We start from the raw sequence: 20,277 nt of genomic DNA, 5'->3' as shown, positions 1-20,277 counted from the left end.
GAGCCATGGGACTTCCACCAACCACCCGTCCACCGCCCGGGACTCCTGGCATAAGCCGCTTAAGTTCTCCCAGCTACTCGTACTCTTTATTTTTATTATTTTTCTCTTCACATTTTTATCGTTTCGTTTCGTTTCTTTGCTTTAGTTTGGCTGTACGAATATTTCTCTTTCTTTTTGACTAATGTGCAGCTTACACTTGACTGGCGCACAATCAACACCATCAGGAGGAGCTGCAGAGCTGGCCGAACTTTGGATGGATGGATGGAAACCTTTCTGGTCGTCATCATCATCATCAGTGGCAGTGGCAGTGGCAGTGTGAGTGTCCAGTGCCAGCCACTCATCACACTGCCACTGCAGAGAACTGAAGATAGATAGAAAGAGATATGGTGGAGAAAGGGAGAACTGATCCCGATTACTCGTATTAGGGGAACGCGTGTTGCCGCAGCGTAAAAATTCACAAATTTACTGATCCGTCTGTCGATAGGAACTGCTCTGATGCCAGTCACTCTCTGTCTGCGCATCTGGAAAGACGGGACGGGATGGGATGGCAGCTCTTATTCGTTTTGGCCGCAAATGTACCGTTTGTTTTATTTGCTTTTGCTACGCCCACCCCAGAACCAGAACCAGACCCACAGCCACATCCACATCCCGATCCGAAATCGGAGGCAGACCCAGGTCCCGGCCCAGAAGCAGAACCAGAACCAGAGGCAGATCCCGGGTATCAAGCTCCAGGCTTCTCGATTGCCTAACGGCGCTTCAGATTTGCCATCAGCGCTTCCCTTTCCATGGAAGGCATTAAACCAAGAGCCAGAAGGTGGCGCACTGGAGCTACCGTATGGGCATGGGGAAGGAGTAGAGTTATATGGCATACGGCGAATGGGAGGGTACAGAAGCTGTAAGCTGATCTAGGATGGTGCCAAGTGGAGGCAGATCTGATCAGATCATTGGTATTAAGATCCTTAATTAAAAAGAATATACCATTGAGAAAATATAGACTATGATACAGAAAGAAGTCAATGAATGACCCTTGAGAAAGGAGAAGTTTGAATGTTAAGGAGTTTTAAAGGAATTTTTTGTGGAATTCATGATTTCTCATTTTATATCTAAGGAATATCCAAAGAATATATGTATATTAAATTTAAATGACGATCATAAATACGTTGTAGCTTGAAACAGTCAGAGATCAAAAGAGTTTCCACCAATGTTGCACCGTGGTACTTTATGCCCAAAAGAAAGCCGATTTTTTACCCCCATAATTCTGCGGACTTTCATCAAATGTACATAGGAATCTTCCATATACTCCTCGTAATATTACCGTAATGATATAATCAAACTGTTGCCTCTGGAGCAGCCATCAAGGGCTTCGTCTCATGCCAGACCATATTCAAATTCGCTTGCAATCGAATTTGGGGGCCAAACCGATTGAACCAATTTATATCCCATTAGCTAAATGACACTAAATGCTCGCCAGGGGGTGCTGTTCGACTGGGAATTTGAGAATTTGAATCACTCGAATCTTTTGGGGGCTGCGGAGAGAACAACCAAACGAATTTTCAGCTCATAAATTAAAACATTAAAGGCCCAAGCTCAAGGAGGGGGGATGGGGTTGGGGATGGTTATGGGTATGGGAATGGCGGAAGAAAGCCATTGCAACAAATGTAAATTGAAAAGTATTTTTCCTTGATTTTTGGTACCACAGCCGGTGCTGGGGTTGGACAGAGCCTTCTTGGGGTGGATCGGGGGCTGGCTTTCGTACTCAAACGACGGCACTTAGCAAAGTATTCGCCCGCAGTAACTATTTAAATTATGGCAAGGACCAGGTCTCAGGACTCTGTCGCAAGCAACAGCAAGAGCACCAGCACCAGCAGCAGCACCAGTTCCAGGGGCAATTACGGGCACCAGCATAAATGCGCAGCAGGGCAGGACCATGGGGGGGCCTCACGGGAATGGGGTGGAGTGGAGTGGAGCGGAGCGGAGAAGAGCGGTGTGGCCAGGCAGTCAAGAAAAGGTGGCGTCTCGTGAGGCACACGCAACGCGACGCAACGGCAGGAGCTGGCGGCGACGGCGACGCATCGCGACGTGGGCCGCATGCAAAGTGAAGTCGAGCGCAGAGATCACCGGCGCTACCCAATGAGTTATTAATATCGAGGGTAGGTTCGGTTTATGGGTCCTTTTTATTACAAATTAAATATTATATTTGTATGTATGTGTTTGCATATCATAAGTACGAGTATTTATCTCCTTCTATTTGGTGTTCAAGAACTGCTTGGCGGCATTCACAGCGCTCTGTTAAGCTCTTACAACTGCTTTACAACTCGCTTTTAAGCTCCCTTACTCCTTGGAACAAATAAATCCCTGCTTGCGGTATCCGCTGGTCGATCATTTAACCACTGCTTACTTTCTTGATTTCTGATATTTTACTTTCATTTATTTTACTTTTTGCTTTTGTTTTTTGCCTTTTGCTTTTTTTGTTTTTGTTTTAATTTACCGGCAGTCGAGCAAATACGACAGCGTTGATGATCATGTTAATGAGGGGCAGGGCCCAAGCATGAGAGGCATCAGGCTCGGCATCAGGCTCGGGCTCGGGCTCAAGCTCGGGCTCGGGGCACCAGAAGATCGACGTTGCTGCTGCTGTCCCTGTCGCTGTCGCTGTGGCTGTTGCTGTCGCTGCTGGTGTTTGGTATCGTCGCTGCGGCTGTTCATATGCAAAACGTCAGCGTTGACGCAAAATCAAAAGATCACACAGGATCAATTACAACTAATGATATGGGAGCTGGATCTGCGGCCGCTGGATGGAGCAGCTTCTGGCAGGCAGCTTGACTTGGCTGCGTCAACAGACTGACAGCTGAGATGACGTCGTCGTCGCCACATGCGGGACCCGGAGCCAATGCCAATGTCGTTGTCGATGCCGATGCCGATGCCAGTGTGTGCTAACAAGTTGCGCCACAACTGAAATTGCCCAATTGATAATGATGGTGGAGACATAAGCGGGCCCATGAGAGAGTGGGAAAAGCAGTAGAATGGACAGGGCGAGTGGAAGAACTGGACGGAGCAGAAGAAACTGAGAGCGGAAAAACGGATAGCGTTTGAGCTGTTTGCTCGGATCTGTAATAAGCAACTACTGTAATGACGCTCTCTAGCAGTGCCTCGCCCTATAGAAATACACTTTGAGCAGGAAAGTGGGTAAAGGAGCGAAGAGGAGAACGCGAAAGAGCGTGGCACAACAGAGGAGAGTAGAAGAGTGTGCGGTTGGAGCAGGAGAACTGTCGATCAGCAGCTGGGAGAGGTCTTCATCATGTCGCATCGTTGTCACCTCATCCCCGAAAATTGCCGGCCTGTTCCTTTCTCTCTTCCGCCTGCGGCATAATTAAACAAATTGTTCTTCGTGGATGTCCGTGGGTCGTCCGTCATCCGTTTGATGTCGACGGCGAGCTGACGAGCGGTCAATGATCTTGAACCGAGCATTTGGAATGGTGGCTGTCCCTATGGCCGGTCAAGAATCCAATCCCATCCCAATGCGCAGTGGGCAATGGGCAATGGGCACTGACCAATTCCCCATGGTCCAATTCAAGTTCAGCACTTGCACTTGAAAATGTACAAATTATTGACGGAAACTGGCTGCCAGTTATGTCATCAATGTGGCATTTGGCCACAATCAGGGGGCAAGTTAAGTAATCAAAAGGCTTGATTGGGGCCGCCTTACCGAGCAGGAGAGAGGGCACCATCGCCCGAACAACGAGAGGCAGTAGATAAAGCATCAGATGAATCAGTAAATGAAGCAGTTTTTTTGTTCGTCACGATTGTTCGCCCCACTCTCCAAAGCACATATTCAGACACACAAAGCATCGCTGGTAATCTGTGTAGAGTTTTTTGTAGCAAAAATGATAATAAATAAATATGCCGAAACACTAATAACACGCTTAAAAGATTGGCGCAAGTCGGCGCTTCCTGTGGCCGTCTCCCCATCGGCTGCTCCTCGACTCGTTCCTCCTGCATATCCGTCTCTGCTTCTGCTTTTGCTTTTGCTTGTTATACCCTCAAAAAGGGTTATTATGGTTCTCCCAATACATTGTAAATTCAAAGAAGGTGTCATTTTTGACCAAAAAAAAGATGAAGTATATGTACATAAAAATATACGTATGTACATCAGGACGTACATATGTGCATAATCTTGAGAAGCATGATCCTATATCCGATATCCATATCATATAATTCACTTAGAAACGATAAGTAAAACAAAATAAAAGCATTTTAAGTGGATAACAAAACGTTCCTATGTAGACCCTGCCCTATCATCGACCGTTCCGGTAGGGTATCAAACGCCTCGATCGCCCGAAGCTAGTCTTTCTTTCTTACTGCATTTGTGTTTGGTGTGTCGGATGCGATTTAATACAATAAAATATCACAATAGTCCTCAGGTCATTTAGTTAGACCTGCAGCTCTCCTCATCATGCACATACACACAGCCTATGGCGGAATCGCTCTCCCTCGCTTTGTACGTCTGCCCGTCTGTCTGTCTGTCTGTCCGGCAAGATTGATGTTAACGGAAAGCGTCGTTTCTCTCAACATTCGCCCGTTTGTCTGTCTGTCGGTCCAGCACTTTGCTCCGTTGTCTGTCGCCGTCTTCGCGGACTGCATCTGTGTGAAGGCTGCAAAAATTTCATGAACCTGGATTTAGCCTACAATACAGTCTTTATATCGCTTAAAGATATCATATATATATCATATCAATCTGTACAAATTAATGGAAAATCATTTTCAAATATTGTAAAGTATTAATTTCATTTCAATGTGAGTCCCTAGATAAAGCCTCGTTCATTTCTTTCATTTCACGGCCTCCCATCACATCGCATTTGACTGTTTTGTGTGGTGCTCTCGTCCTCTTCAAGCAGTTCACATACAAGCAGCAGGAGGTACCGGCCAGACCACGCCACAGAGAGCAGTGCAATATTCAAGTGCAGCGTAATTGCTGCTGTTGTTGCTCTTATACCGTTGAAGGGGTATATGCTTTTGATCAGATGTTGGCAGAGTAAAGAATATAGCATTTCGGATTCCATATAAATAAATATATGCATATTCTGCCTGTCGAAGGTTTATGACTGCAAAGCCTTTTAGATTTTTCAGTCAGTATGGATCAGAAACGACCATTTCACAATGTCATACAACTGCCATGGGAACAATCGTTTGAAAAAAAATAATACTTAGGGCGAGTAAATATTTTATGCCTAAAAATGATCCAACCAAAATTTATTTAAATAAAATCAAAGTCTGATGACTATGCTACAATACGAAGCGTTTATTTTCGAGGGTATTAAGTTGTACGAGTATTGTAATGGATTTGTTGCCGTTGCTGTTGCTAGTGTAAATTTTATTGCATTTCAATTTGGCAACATACTCTTAAGAGATTTCCCCCTTTCTTCAGATCTCACCGGAAAGCGAACTCATTTTTGTGATTTCCGCTCGTCACGGAAGCGGGGACTGGGGGGGGCACTACTAGCAGTAAATTTCATAATACTCGTAAAGAAAAAGCTGACGTCACCTTAGCGGCTTAGCGGAAAGAGAGAGAAGAAAAGAGATCGAGGATTTTTGGGCATGAGTCCTACATGGATTATGCAAATTAGATAAAGAGATAAGCTGCGGGCACACGCTCTCGCTCCCGCAACAGCTCTTTCTCTCTTTCTATCTATCTTATTTTCCTCTTCAATATCTAACCTCTCCCTCTGTCCCATTCCCATTACCAGGTCTTGGCACACGCGCACCTGTAGGAGAGGCAGCTGGAACCCGCTGCAGAGGATGCACCAAGGATCGACGGCGCGCTCATTTGGGCAGGTGCAACCTTTACCGTTTTCCCCATCGGCAGTTGCAGTGGCAGTGGCAGAGGCGTTGGGGCGACACAGGACAGGACAGGCCAGGCCAGGAGTCCTTCAAGAGGATCCTTTGTGTGTGCCCTCACAAAATGTTTTCTGGGGAGCAGCTAAAAATGCACCTGGGGATGGGGATGCGTTTTCTTTAATAGCTTAGGGTAGGATCTGGGCATATCCGACAGATATTGAAGTTTGTTCCTGAAAAGTCAATGGGAAATGTCCCCAAATGTTTGGCCATTCAAACAGGTAATGCAGAATACTGGTAATGCTCTCTTAGCCTATGAATATACCTATAAATGTTATATGTCGATCATATTGAATATAAATTCCAAAGAAATTTCCTCAATTTCATCTTTTATGAATGGTTTCTTACTGGGTATCATCCATGTTCGAACTTCGAACCTCTGTCGCAAAGTTTCCACATGATCGGCTTCCAAAATGCAAGAAATTTTAAATTTATGTTACAAAATATTTTCATTAAATTGAGAGCGGGGGGGGGCACCTCATAAAAGATGTCTATTCCCGCTGTGTCGATGACAATAATAACATCACGAGCAACAGCAGCAGCGACAGCAAAGACAATTTATGGGGGAGCGACCCCGACCCGACCCCGAGTGCATCTATTCTGGATTCTAATTAACCCAAAGGTTGTCATGCGACGAGACCGATAGATAGATGCAGATAGATGTAGATGGAGAGTAGATAGCAAGTGGCAGATAGCAGTTCAGGTAGCATCCCCGTGGACTACTGTTCTGCAGAGCCTGCAGGTGGATGAGCGGACCGAACCATAGGTGGGCACCGATTGCGCCTCTTTTTGGTCGCGATCCACATTTGATTTATAAGAGCACAAGCAAGAGACATAAATACGACTACGAGTTCAAGACTATGTAGGGGAGGAGGGTGGAGAAAGATAAAGAGTTCAATTTGTAGGCGTTTTATTATGCAATCAGTAGCCAAAATAGATTGAAATCTCAAGCGATCCATCTAGGATTTCACTTTCGCATCGTTGGTCGTTGGTCCTTGATCCCTGATCGGTTTGCTGCTTGTGTTGACATTTTCCACAGAACACAACACAATTCGAAATTGATATGTTGTCATTGATAGCCATGGGGGAGGGTCCACAAAAAAGAGGCCAAGATTCTTGGAAATGCTCTTAACCCGACGATTCAATCCGCTGTTGATCGCTGTTTATCTCTGTTCGAGTGAGCAATTTGTACCGGACCGTAGGAACAGAAATATTCCCACACCCCGTACCCACCGTAAGCACCGTAACCACCTTATGCACCATCGTACACCTGTGGCAAGTACCCTTTTGCAAGCTGATTAATTGAGCTGCCAGTGAGCAGTTACCACTTGTCATCATCTTGCCTGAATCCCTGAATGATCGCCGAATGATCAGTGCAAAAAACCAGCGAGCGAGCAAGCAGAAGAAACACTCTCGCAGACGCCCAAGGTGGTCCAGCAGGAAGGCCGCAGCCAAATCAATTAGCCTAACAAGACAGCCGAAATGGGAATGCTATGGGACTGGATGGTATGGTATGGGTACGGAATGGGGTTGAGTAGTCAAGAAGTCAGGATCAAGAAGGGAAGCTGCTTCTAACCCGCTACCGAAAACCACAAAGAGAATGAAGGATGATCGGAAGCCGGAGATCGGAGCTGGGACACACCACCACCACCAGCACCACACCACCACTACACCACACCAGTTCTTCAGTTCTTAAGCGGCCCTGTGTGGTCTATGCCAATCATGCACTTTACGCGCTGCCTTCATTAGCCCCGTCCGAACAATCTTGGCCAGTTTATCGCACTCCGCACTCCGCTCTCCACACTCTGTCTTGGCCCTCGCTTCTTTGGCATTTCTCTGGCTGAACCCAAAATGGGTCCCAGTCCCAGTCTCAGTCCATGTCCAAGTGGCAGTCCCAGCTTCAGATAGCGCCGAGCCGCACATCAAACGATGCAACCGAATGCGAATGCGATCCAGTTGCCCAGAGAGGGCCATTATAAAACTGATTTGCGATGAGCTGCATTTGAATGCGGAATTTATGCGCCCGCCTTTAAGGACCTAGAGAATGCTGCTGCCTCGCTCTCCCCAGAGAATGCAGTCAGTGCCAGTCCGTGTCCATGTCCGTGTCCGTGTCCGTCCGCAGTTCCGCAGTCGCTGTGTAACGAGCTGGCAAAATGACTTAATTAGTTTGCCTTTGCCCCGACTCGCGCTCTTCTGGCTAAATGTTAACGAGTCGATGGAGACGTCGACCCAAGACATAATATCTCACTCAGCATTAACAATTAAGTCGGGATTTGGGTAGATCAGCCAGCGTCCAGCAGCCAACAGCATGCTGAGCTCAGCTTCAGAGCTCTAGGACCAGGCAAAGGTCTCGGTCTCTGAGGCTTATCTAAATAGGCGCGTCCCAAAGTACAAATGGTCAAGTGGATAGATAGCAGAAGTAAGGCAGAAGAGATATCTGCAGCTAGAGCCATGGACACCGGCCAGTCCGGGGAGTCTAATTTGTGAACAGTTAAATAAACAAACATGCCAAAGGATCAGGAGCACCGGGAGAGATCGGGCACAGCAGCCAGTCCAAAGGACACTTGTCGGCGTCGTCGGCAGCATCTAAAGCGGATTCCTGCCTTTATAGAACAAGCCGACATTTGATAAGAGCTCCTCTCGAGTCTCAAGTGTCGCCCTGTCCCATGAAACACGCGACAACCCACGGAGATAGACAGACAGAGAGATCGGAAGTGCTGTAATAATTCAAGTGATCGGAAAACAGCTCGCTCGGAACCTAATTCGGAAACGAAACCCAACCCCAGCAGCTGGAGAGCCCTAAGATGAGTCAAAAGTCCAGCGAAATGGAGAGCAAACAAACAAATTTATACTCGTAGATATCCGATCCCTTAATGGCAGTGATCGTGATCGGCCTTAGAGATCGGTTGTTCGTTCGCTTTCTTAATGGAAGTGCTTACAGTCTTACAGATCGGTTGCCCGCTTAGGTTCTTTAATGGAATATTATTTTAAAATTTGTTCTATACTCGTAAGTAAAAACTCAGGTTATGATACAAAATTCTATCAAATTCAGAAAAAGAAAGAACTTTAGGAGAAGAGTGGGCATATCAGTATCATGATCATGATCATGATCATGCCTAGCTCCGTGAAAGAGTGTCTAAGGAGTGTCACAATGTGCGTGCTGCCAAAGGGTTGAAGCACCTTTTCAGACATGATAATCCTTTCGCATTTCTCAGAAGTGCCAGCACACTAATCCAGGAAAGAAATTGCATAAAAAACGAAGTGCAACAAAATCGCAACATTCGATCAAACATCACGCACTGACAAGGACAGGGACAGGGACAGCAAAGAAATGGCGAGGCAGCTCCAAGCGAAGCAGGAGGATCGAAGGTTTTCCCAGAGCAAACGTGAGAGAATCGACAATCTGCGATTTCTATGAGAGACATTCCCAGAAGCTGGGACTGCAGCGAGAATTGTTCCATTTTTGTGGCTTTGCTTCTCCTCGCCCAACAATACAAGAGCCGAGCACAACTGGCAGGCAATCCATCGGCGATATATCTTATTGACACAGGCTGACACAGGCACTCTGAATGGTGTGCTGGCATATTTGCGCAATATTCCTGAGCTGCAGCTAAGAAAATGTTTTGGCTGCTGCTCAAAAAGGATTAGGAAGGGGCCGCATAAGCACCAGCAGCAGAACAGGGCTCCTGTATAACATCAGAGTGGACCCTGGCATAATTGCAAATAGGCCAAAACCCAGCAACAGATACAGATAATCGGCGCAGAATTGCCAAGGGGTAGGGTAAATAGTTCGGTTAGGCCGACCTGGTCATGCGCTACATTCTAATATTTGTTGGACTTTATGCATACATACGAGCTTATGTTTCCTTGGACTATCCCTCATGATAGCCATGATGAAATTTAGATGGTTATGATATTATATAAGACCTAAAATAAAGTAGATCCTGAAGTCCATGCTATTGTATGACCTCCAGAATGACTATGTCTATATAAAAATCCTCAGCATGCGTAATTTCAAAGATCATATTGAATAACAATTCGAGGTCTACCAAAAGATCGATTTTTAGAGAACTATGAGCTATGAACGTCTCTGGAGTACCTTTACAAGAAGCAGCCAAATAAGATAAATTTCAGATATTAGCATTAATACGTCCATAAGGATTCCCTACAAACTGGCCGCCAATATTTTCGAAGCGTACACAAAAGTCGACCCGAACCGAACAGGCCTCAAATGAAATGAAAACTCACTCGGACGCCGTGCGAATCAAGAACTGCGCAATCTTCGGGCAAGCGATGAACTCTCGTTAGTTGCTACGAAATTTCCGTGAAAACTGCATAATGGCCAAGAATGGAAACCAAGAAAATTGTACAACAATGGACAATTTTTCACAATCTTTTCATAAGACCTGGTCCCGGCTCTAGCTGCTGCACAAACACCCAGCATGTGGGCACATTCAGCCATACAGCATCCATCTATCCCATCCCATCCCATTCCAACCATCGCACCATTCCTCGGGCAGAGTCAACAAAAATTGAGTAAGGAAAAAGCAAATATCACGAACTACTGTGAATCTGCAAGGACGAACAATGGCCTGGGATCCGGACAATAGATGGGGGAACATTTTTAATTGATCGAATATACAAACAAGTGCAAAAAAATGCACACGCAACAACAGGAGGCAGGACAACAGACAGGAGACAGAAGACAGGAGACCGGAGACCGGACACAGGCTGATGCACTGAATGGAGACAATTGTTTAAACGGGGCGTTTGTCCTGTTCCTTATGGCAATGTTTGGGCATGTTTTGTGTAAACATCGTCCGTTCGATTCCACTGTTCATCGCCAGTCAGAGGAGTGATTCGATAGAGGAGTGCCCATGACATTGAATCGAGCCAGGACAAATGAAACTGCCACTGAACTGAGACTCCAATTGAATTCCATGAAATTCCAAACAAAAAGGCAACTTATGATACATCACAGAAGAGGGAGGAGTACGGCAGAAGGTTAGCAATCGAGAAGTTTAGAAAAAAAAAAATAGTGTGAAAAGGGCAATAGGACAAAGGTTATTCCGGAGTAAAGCATAACTAATGGTAGTCCGTTAGGACTAGGGACCCTTATTGAGATATGATTGTTATGAATTTTATATATTTCCAGTACTTTTAACCGCCTACAAATTATATCCCCAAAAGGTCTTATCACTCCAACAGTTGCATTAGCAAATCGGAGAGACTTTAAGTATCTAAAGTAAAATTTCTCACTGTTTGAAATAAATACATACTGACATTATGAATATTTTTGAAAGTTCCATATTGTGAGATAACAAATTTTATAAGAACCGAACTGCATTTTGAATCTTTCGTTCTGGTGCAGTAGCAGCTGCTGAAACACAATTGCGTACCGGCTCTAATCTAATCAACAAAGTCATAATTTGTCGTTGGGCTTGTTGTTCGGTTGTTAGACTAGAGCGGAGACCGAGACGCGGAGACTATCTTATCGACAGGGAGCATGCTGCAGGCCGCATGCCAAAAGTGCTACAACAGCAATTACTGGTTAATGTCTGTCGAGCAGTTTGAATTCCGTCGGGTCGGCGTACTTCAGTCGATCTCTAATCCTTGAGCGGCAATTCACTTTTGACGCATTGCCCAGACTGAAAAGGAGACTGTGTATGCGACTGAGCCTGAGCCTGAGCCTGCTTCGAGGATCATTCAAGTGTATTTAAATCCTCATCGGAGCCAGGGACCTGAGATCCCTTTCGACTGTCTAACCGCAGCTTGGAGTGGAGGACAATGCGGGCCAATGGAGGAAAATTCAGCGGCGCGTAAATTTTTCATCAATTCTCGAAAATCTTTTTGCCAATTTTCTGAATGCACTGAGGCATGACCTTTTTTTCTAATTGTGATCGAGATCGAGAGTAGAGAAAGGCAAAGAGTTGAAGGGCAGGAAATCAACGCTTGACACAGAAATCAGGGAATCAACAAAGCCAACAAGGTACTCCAATCGACCCGATATCGTCGATAGACATGCGGGGGATCCTTTTCAATCCTCTGAACAGAACAAATTTCCCCCATTGTGACGAAAAATGTTATTGAAGCCCCTGCTGATATGTACGCTGAATGAACTGCAGCCTTTCGATTTGGGCACTTCACGTAAAGGGAGTTGCAGAGTCCTTTGACTCCGACTGAGAAAGAGAAATCGCTCCCAAATCGTTTCCATTCATAAAGTTCTTCTTACTTGTGCTGGTGAATATTAAATGCTTAAACCCCAAGATCTTTGCAGAAGTGTATTTTTACTAATGATTTGAAAGGATTCTAATGGAACACTCGTAGTATTATAGGCCAGCGAATCATGAGCATCCTGCTGTTTGAATTGTGTGTGAAGTAATCTATAGGGAATTTACCTCGTTTCGGATAGAGGAAATGAAAAGGGAATTCCTCTAAAAACAACTAATATAAGGATACAACCTACCAAAGCTCAAGGATTTATTTACTCTGAGCTAATCTCTTATTCTACTGAGTAGTGCTGAATCGTGCTGAATCGCAAATTATTCCAGTTTTTTATACCTTTTCAGATCGAAACTGAAATCAAATGTGCATATATGAAGGGACCCTAACAGACCCTAAACTATTTGTGTTGAATTCATCCAAATTTACCACTTTGGGCATCCCAGATTGAGATCCCCGAACATTTCCCAACTAATTAAGATCCGTCAGCAACAGCCATCAGCCCTGGGCGAACCGAATCCAGCCGGGGAAAGTTATGCAAAGTGAGGCCAGGCCCCCGGTACGGTCTGGTCCGGTCCGATCCTGTGGCTCCCGTTCGTCCGACTTCGAATAGATATACGAGGCGTAACGCAACCAGTTCATTCAACACCTGCGAGCGGCGCGACTTCAAAACGCGCAGCGCGTGCGTCCAGGGGTAGGACAGCGGACAGAGGACTGCGGATAGGGAATACTTGGTAGGGGACTGTAGACACGGGCAGTGGTAGCGGTAGGGGTAGGGGTAGGGGAACCGGACAGGCTAGGGGACACGCGCAGAGTCATTGATTGGACTCGTATTGGGTCCGACAGCTCATTAATATGCCGGGTAAGCCCGACTGGGCAAGGTCACGGTGTTCTACAAATTCAAGTAAATATGGAACTTGCTCCCAAATACCCTTCCTTTCCACTTCCCCATTTTAGCACCCTGCTATACACTTGGAGATTTGTGGGGTCCTTAGACTGGTTTTAATATTATTTAATAAAAGAGGAAGAAAACGATTTGGAAGACAGAATAAGAAACTGTTTTGCAGTTGGAGAAGTTGAACTTATTTGTTTGAATACCTACACACAATTAATTAGTTTTTCGGGCACATTCACATCAGTTCTCAATGATCCAATAGCCCGATATTTCTAGGATTTCCAATAAATTTCTAGAGGGCAGATAGAGAGATACATATACTAGAGATGTATGAGGATTTCTTCTTCTACTTATTTTCTAGAACAGTCTAGAAGAAATCTAAGAAACTAGAATATGATCAAGGTTACTAGGTCTAGGACCTCTGGACTTTTTTTTAACCATATTGTAGTGCATTTGAGATCGTTTTATAACATACTCCTATTGCTCTCCATTTTGTACTTTAGATTAAATCTCTTCAACATCTTGGTGTGGCGTGTCAAACACCTAATCAGCATAATACAACCATTTACAAGGGTATAGAACTTTAACATAATTTATATATTTTTTTGTGAAATTTTTGCGTAATTTTGTCCCCTCTCGGTTTTTGGTGGATTGTAGTTTTTGCTTTAATTATGGTGAACGACAGGACCGGGACCAGGAACAGGATCAACTTTTTGGCGGAGCGTGCAAGGGGAATTTGCATAATTTGCATTACCGTCGCCGACTGAATCCTTTGTCAAGGACCCTAGCGCGCGTGCGCACCCCGCTGCTGACTGGCACTCGCTTCCCCTCCGCCTCTTCCGCCCTCGAGGGCAACAAGTTTTCAAAGCTCTCTCTTCCCCTCTTCCCCTTTCAAAGCGAAATGTAATCAGTTATTCAAATAGATTTCATTTCATACCCGATTGTTCGCGCATTAATTTAGCCCATTGTGCGTTATTGTTGGTGCTCCTGCGATGCACATGCCCATGCCGATTCCGTTTGCGATTCCGACTCCCATTTGTACGCCCAATCCTGTTGCTATTGTGCACTCACCCTCGGCCCAATCGCCATCGGAATGATCATCAAAGGATTGCAGGGGTAACAGCCAACCATATAGACCTATAGAATCTGCACTTTGCCTGATGAGGGGGTTGATCAATGGCTCGGGCCTCGGCCACATTGCGATACTCTGCAGGAGGCTCTCCAACACGGTGGAAGATATCCCGAGCGGATGCATCCATAAACAATCTCTGAAATATCCGTGACAGTATATAGAATAGCAAGTCCAAAAAACATTCAAAGAGCTGTAAATATTATGAATTTTTCTGCGAGTCCTTATCTTATCCTAGCGGTCTTATTGTGAATGCGAAACCCATTCCAAAAAAGTGGTCTCAAAAATGGACAAAAACTACATCAATTCTCATAGATCCTTGGTAACACATCCCCATTGCAGACAACCTATGAAAATGTTTTACGATTTCCCACTCTCCATTTAACCATTCATCTCTGGAATGTTCCTAAAACATAACTTAAAGAAACAAACACCAAATAAGGCAACCTATGAAATAGACATAAAACCTCAACCCCATGTCGTAAAAGTGTACAGCCATAAAACAGCGCTATGAACCGAACCAAACCGAACCGAACCGAATGGAATGGAAATGATATATTGATTCGAGTTTGTGTACAGCTCCCACTACCCCGGCACAGCTTTTTGGCAGCTAGCTGGAAAGTTACCGAACAATCTGAGCAGATCCCAAAAGCAAACAATTGCTTGGCCGCACCCCCAGGCACTGGTAATCCTGTTGGAACTTAATGGGCAGAGCGCGTAGGCTGCCAGGTCCTGGTGGACAATGCTATTGACAGAATGCCAAATGCCAGGAGCCACAGCAATAATAACCTTATACGTATATAGGGGTTGATCTGATAGATGTCCACGGAGGGTGAGACAGGGACAGCGATTGTGAGTGCTAGTAAGAGTGAGTGAGGGATAGAGATATAGGGGGAGAATTGTTGAGCGATTGCTGCAGCAGGAGCAGATGTTTTTCGCGGCTGGCGATGAGGATGATGACGCTGATGATGATGATGACGATGAGGATGACGCTGGCGATCAGCGACCCCAGCACGGGACACGGACAGGCCAACAAAGGACATTAGAGAAGCAGCGAAAACGAGTGCGACAGAGACAAGGATAGTGAAGGAGATCCCCGAACCAGTCGCAGTCCCTTAGGCTTTTTATTTCATTTTCCGCTCACCAATTTTAATTATATCCTTTCCAAAGGTATTACGACTTTGCCCGGATCTTTGTAATACTTACTAAACATTAAATATGTTAATACATATGTACATATATAAAGAGATTTTGTATCGTCGTCATCGTCCGATATTTTAAGCATATCGGCGCGAGCGAATGAGGCGAGTGAGCCGGGGTCTTGCCCCCTACTGAATGAATATTATTTTAGTAAGTCCTGTAACCCTATCCTATCCGTCTAAATGCTACGCATTCCCCCAGTTTGAATAACTGCAGAGCATTTTCGTATGCAGCATGGATCGTAAAGGGTATCTACAATGTCGGTTTTTAAGCGAACCTTCCTTTTTGATTTTTGTTTTTTTTAGCATTTGTGCCTCAAGCGATAGATGTTTGTCCCGGATTGAGCCAGGAGTGATGGTTGAGGGAGCGGGCCAGGGAGTAGTTGAGAAGGAGGAAGTAGAGGGTGGGGAGGAGGAGGGTGAGGGTCGTGTATAATTTATTGTTGTTGTGCCAACCCCTGAAAAGCGCGTCCTGATCTCGGATACACATAGTCATGGTCCCAGGTACACCCGGACACTGTCCCGAACACCAATGCCTTTGCATACCTCACACACATTTATTCTCTGTCTCTCTCGTTCTCTCTCCCTCTTTCGCTTTCTGTACAGGGGCACGTGCGCGATCACGATCGCACCCCAACCTTTTTGAGAGTGCTCGAATTTGTAGGGAAATTTTCAATTTCGCTTTTCAGTCCGCTCGCTGCCGATGTCCATTGTTCCACATCCAGAGCGCAGACTGGACGAGCTCTGAACTGGCAGCGGCACTGGGACGGAACGGGGCCGGGAACGGGAACGGGACCGCGCCACTCCACATCACAATCGCACACGTTTGGCGCATGCCACCACCGCCGCAGAGTTTTCCCGAAAGGGAAGGGAAAGCAGTCCGGGACACAGGGAACCAGATGATGGCTGGGCTGCCCAAAAGTATGCTTCGATTTCCGACTTGATCATGACCGATCCTCACTTCAATCAGAATGAAGGAATCAGCAGATGAAATTATCTATCGTCCACAGATATAGCTCCAACAAGCGATCGCCTTACATCGTCTCCAAAAAAGATGATCAATCCGATTGAAGAAATCAATATATCGACCATTATGAGTAGCTTCCAAGTCTTCTTTCCAGCTCAGTGATTGATGATCTAGAATCCAACTCTTTAATCCGAATCGAAAATTGCATTACCCGATCAATGCAATTTCCTTCGGGGCGCAATAGTACCTCAGAGTACCTCACAGGCAGAGACAGAGTCTCGATGGATCGCATGGAGTTTGATTTTACCCCACGTAAAGTTCTTCCACTTGGTCCTGACACTTTACGTCTGAGCTGCTGGTTGATCCCGAAGTTATTTCGAGCAAGGACTTCCGCTTCAAGTTTCCTCAGCCTGTCGGAGCACTCATAAATTCATGTTCCTGAGACTCCAGAGCAATCAAAAACTCAAAAAAAAAAAACAAAAAGGAAAGGAAAGGAGGAATAGAAAAAGGCGATTTATGTACGCACAACTGCGCACAGATGCCAAAGGCAAATGAATGAAAAACAGGAGCGAGGATCGGATGGAATGGAATGGGATGGGATGGGTTTAGTTCGGTAAGGATCGCTACCGAGCGAGGCACTTGAGTCGACGACAAGTACCAGACACGCTGCGCACTACAGACAGGACATGAGGGGACTTGGGACTCACTCATTCACTCGGCGCCTTCCTCCGGTTACACGAAACTAAAGCTAATTTGATGCCAAAGGGGGATCAAAGTCAAAGTGCTGTGAATGCTTTGCCTGATTGATTTACGATTGCCGAGTGTGAACCCAGAAAGGGAGAGAGACTGAAGAATGAATCCCCTGGAATCTCTGATGGTCTGAGTCCTGTTTATCCACTGCTTTCACTCCCATTTCAAATTTCTCTCATCATCTATATTCATATTTCCCTGGGACTGGGACTGCGACTGCGAATGCCTTTCTCCAATGTTCGTTTTCCCATTCATTTTCTCTCTCTCTCCACTTTCTGTGTGGTTCCCATTGAAATCGATGCGTTTTCCTTTCGGCCCGGCCTGAATGCAAATAAGTCCCGATCCCGAATTGAATCCCAAGATCGAAATTAGTTTTTGTTTGCCCAAATTGTTGTATTTTCTCAAGCCGCCAAAGATGAAAGTCAGAATGGACTGAATGAATGGTGGAATTTAATATATTAGTCCTTGGACAGGATGTGTGCCTTACCCATGACTTACTTTCGGAACACATAGCTTATACAATTTTGTTAACATTAAAATATTTATCTTGAGATATTCCAAAATTGAACTTTGATTCCCAACCGTTTTTTGCCAGTGTAGAATATAGCCAACACTCCCTTGGAGAACTTGCCAGATTTGGCTCTGTGTGTTCCTTCTCTGCATTCCATTTGGGAGAGTTGTGCTGCATTAATACGATTTTCAACCCCCTGAAGGCCTGCCAGAAATCAGACAAATTATAATTCCGTAGAGGGTTGCACAGGACCCGAATAAAAAATTATACAATATTATTTATTTATGACTATTATTCTTCTTTTTATTATAATTGCAGCGACACAAAGCTCTTATATGTTGTTCAGGCATTCCTGTATATACCTCCGATTCGGGGTAGGGGCTTGGCGGGCATCTCTAGGCGTGTCGTGTCGTGTCGTCAAAGTGGGATGGAACCAAGTCAAAGCGTCCTCATCGAACAACAATGCAGGCGCAGGGGATCGAAGGAGCCAAGGACTATGCGGAGCACGCACACAACTGTTGACTCTGGTGGCTGGCAGGAACCAGCAGCAGAAACAAGGATCTACAGCCGATTCATCCAGGCGAAACCGGTAGTCAAAATCCTCTGCTACTGCTACTGCTACTGCCGCTGCCTCTGATCCTCCTCAAGCCGTTTCCTTGAACTTTTCAAGTGAACTCAAGTTTATAAATTGTGTAGCAAGTACACACACATTCAGAGTACAGAAACAGAGTGAGACCGAAAGAGAGGGAGACAGAGAGTGAGCGAGAGCTAAGGATACTCGTCAGGATCAGGTCTATAAGCAACTACCTGGCCTAACCGAAGAAAACAACAAAAAAAAACCCCACCCATAAAGAAAAAGTTTTTCAGCAACAGCCGAACAATTTTTGTACTGCAATCGATCCACTCCCTGTCCTACAAACTAGTTTCAGAGACACAGACTTAAGCGTCGAGATCTTGCCAAAAACCAACACCAAAGGAAACCGAAAATTATTTTCCCACCAGACAGACAGACAACAAACTAATTGCCCCACGGCCCGTACTCGGAACTCAAACTGAAGCTGGAAGTGGAACTCTTTATAGACCACATCTTAGGAAGAACGCTATTTTGATGTTGATGGGAAGATGGTTTTGGGATTGCCCTTAGACTCTTTCGAATCTTGTCAATTTTAATTAGGATTTATGGCCATACAAATTTTCCATTTGCCAAGATCGGTGTTCTCTTGCCTCGGTACTCTCTGTCTCCTTTAATTTCCCTTAATTAGCTCGACAATTGGCAAATGATTTTGCACAATGCCCTTCGATGATTAGCCAAAGACGCAAGCCCTCATTTTCTCCCTGCTTCTGGATAGTTTGAGGGTCCCACAGACAATTCCTGAGATTCTCATGGGATTAAGCGTGAAAATCTTGTCCGTATGATTTAGTGGAAAGTTAGGAGAAAGTGCCATTTCTCTGATTTCATTTGATATATGGGTTTTCTTATGGCTTGGAAAAACTTTGTTGGATTTCAGGCATATCTTTAGGGGTTTGCCGAACTCTCTTTTGGAGAAAAGTCATCCATAGATTCATGAATTTATTTTTGGTAAAAGATTTTTATATACAAATGTATTTTTGGTAAATGTTGGTACAATTTCTCGTTCTCAGAATAGAACATAAATCTTCTCTTCATTGAAAGAGTTTTAGTAGTTTATATAACTGTGGTGTTTCGATTTTAAATGGATTTACAATCATTAAAATACCTAAAATAACGGTTAAACTTTTCGAAATCTAACGGGACTTTTCTTCTTGGTAATTGTCTGAACCGATATTCAGCGATTCGAAACCGAAGTTTCCAGAGAGACTTTTGTTTTTCTGTCAATGTTGCAACAAGGTGATCTATGGGCCTGTGTCTACGTGCGTGATTGTGTGGGAATTTAAGGTGGTGATTGCGCCCTGCCTCTGGTGGCTGTGGCGCCCCAGGTACTGGCCTCGCGACCAGGGCTGCCAAAGCTGCCTTGCTGGCCTTTGCTTAGGGCTATAGTATCCGTACATAATATTATATATCATACATATAGCGAGGGGCGGTATATAAGCAGTCTGCCTCATAAGGAGCACATAAAGAGAGGAGAGAGTAGGAGAGTGGAGAGTGCAGAGAGGAGCTCTGAAGTTGGGCTGCGCTGCTCTGGAAACCACCCTTGTCCAGGTGGAGTGGAAGAATGGTTTTTGCAGGGGCTCGAAACATCGATCAGATGTTAGTTTTCCCAAAAGTCTGAGGTGAGCCCCTTTGTCTGTGTGCAGCACTGGATGGACTGGATGGATGTGTGTGCGTGTGCCTGCAAGTGTGCGTGCGAGTGTGGATCAAGGGAAGGACACCCTACCCTATAAGGGATCTACGAGTGGCTACGAGCAGGGGATGAAAAGTCATACCTCTAGTACGAGTGAGCGAGCTGCCGCTTGTTGTTTTCATTTCATTATGCTTTACATAAGCGACTGGCTGGAATGGGGGAAGGACATGAGGTGTGCGAGGGATGTGAGGGATACGAGGGATACGAGGGACACGACACACGAAGGATACGTTATATTTTACTGTGGCGGCATTGCTGTGGCATTGTGTGTGCGCGCCATCAGTCAGTCAACGAAGTCATTTCCGCTGGCAGCGCTGCTCAGCCAACGCCGGCGTTCCGTTCCGTTCCGTGACAGTTCAGTTTTTGGAGTTGTGCCGCCAGATATCGGGGCACG

This window comes from Drosophila persimilis, unplaced genomic scaffold, assembly GCF_003286085.1.
Source record: "Drosophila persimilis strain 14011-0111.01,24,50 unplaced genomic scaffold, DperRS2 tig00000579-arrow-pilon, whole genome shotgun sequence".
NCBI classification, from domain to species: domain Eukaryota; kingdom Metazoa; phylum Arthropoda; class Insecta; order Diptera; family Drosophilidae; genus Drosophila; species Drosophila persimilis.
Note: the sequence above shows the minus strand (reverse complement) of the source record.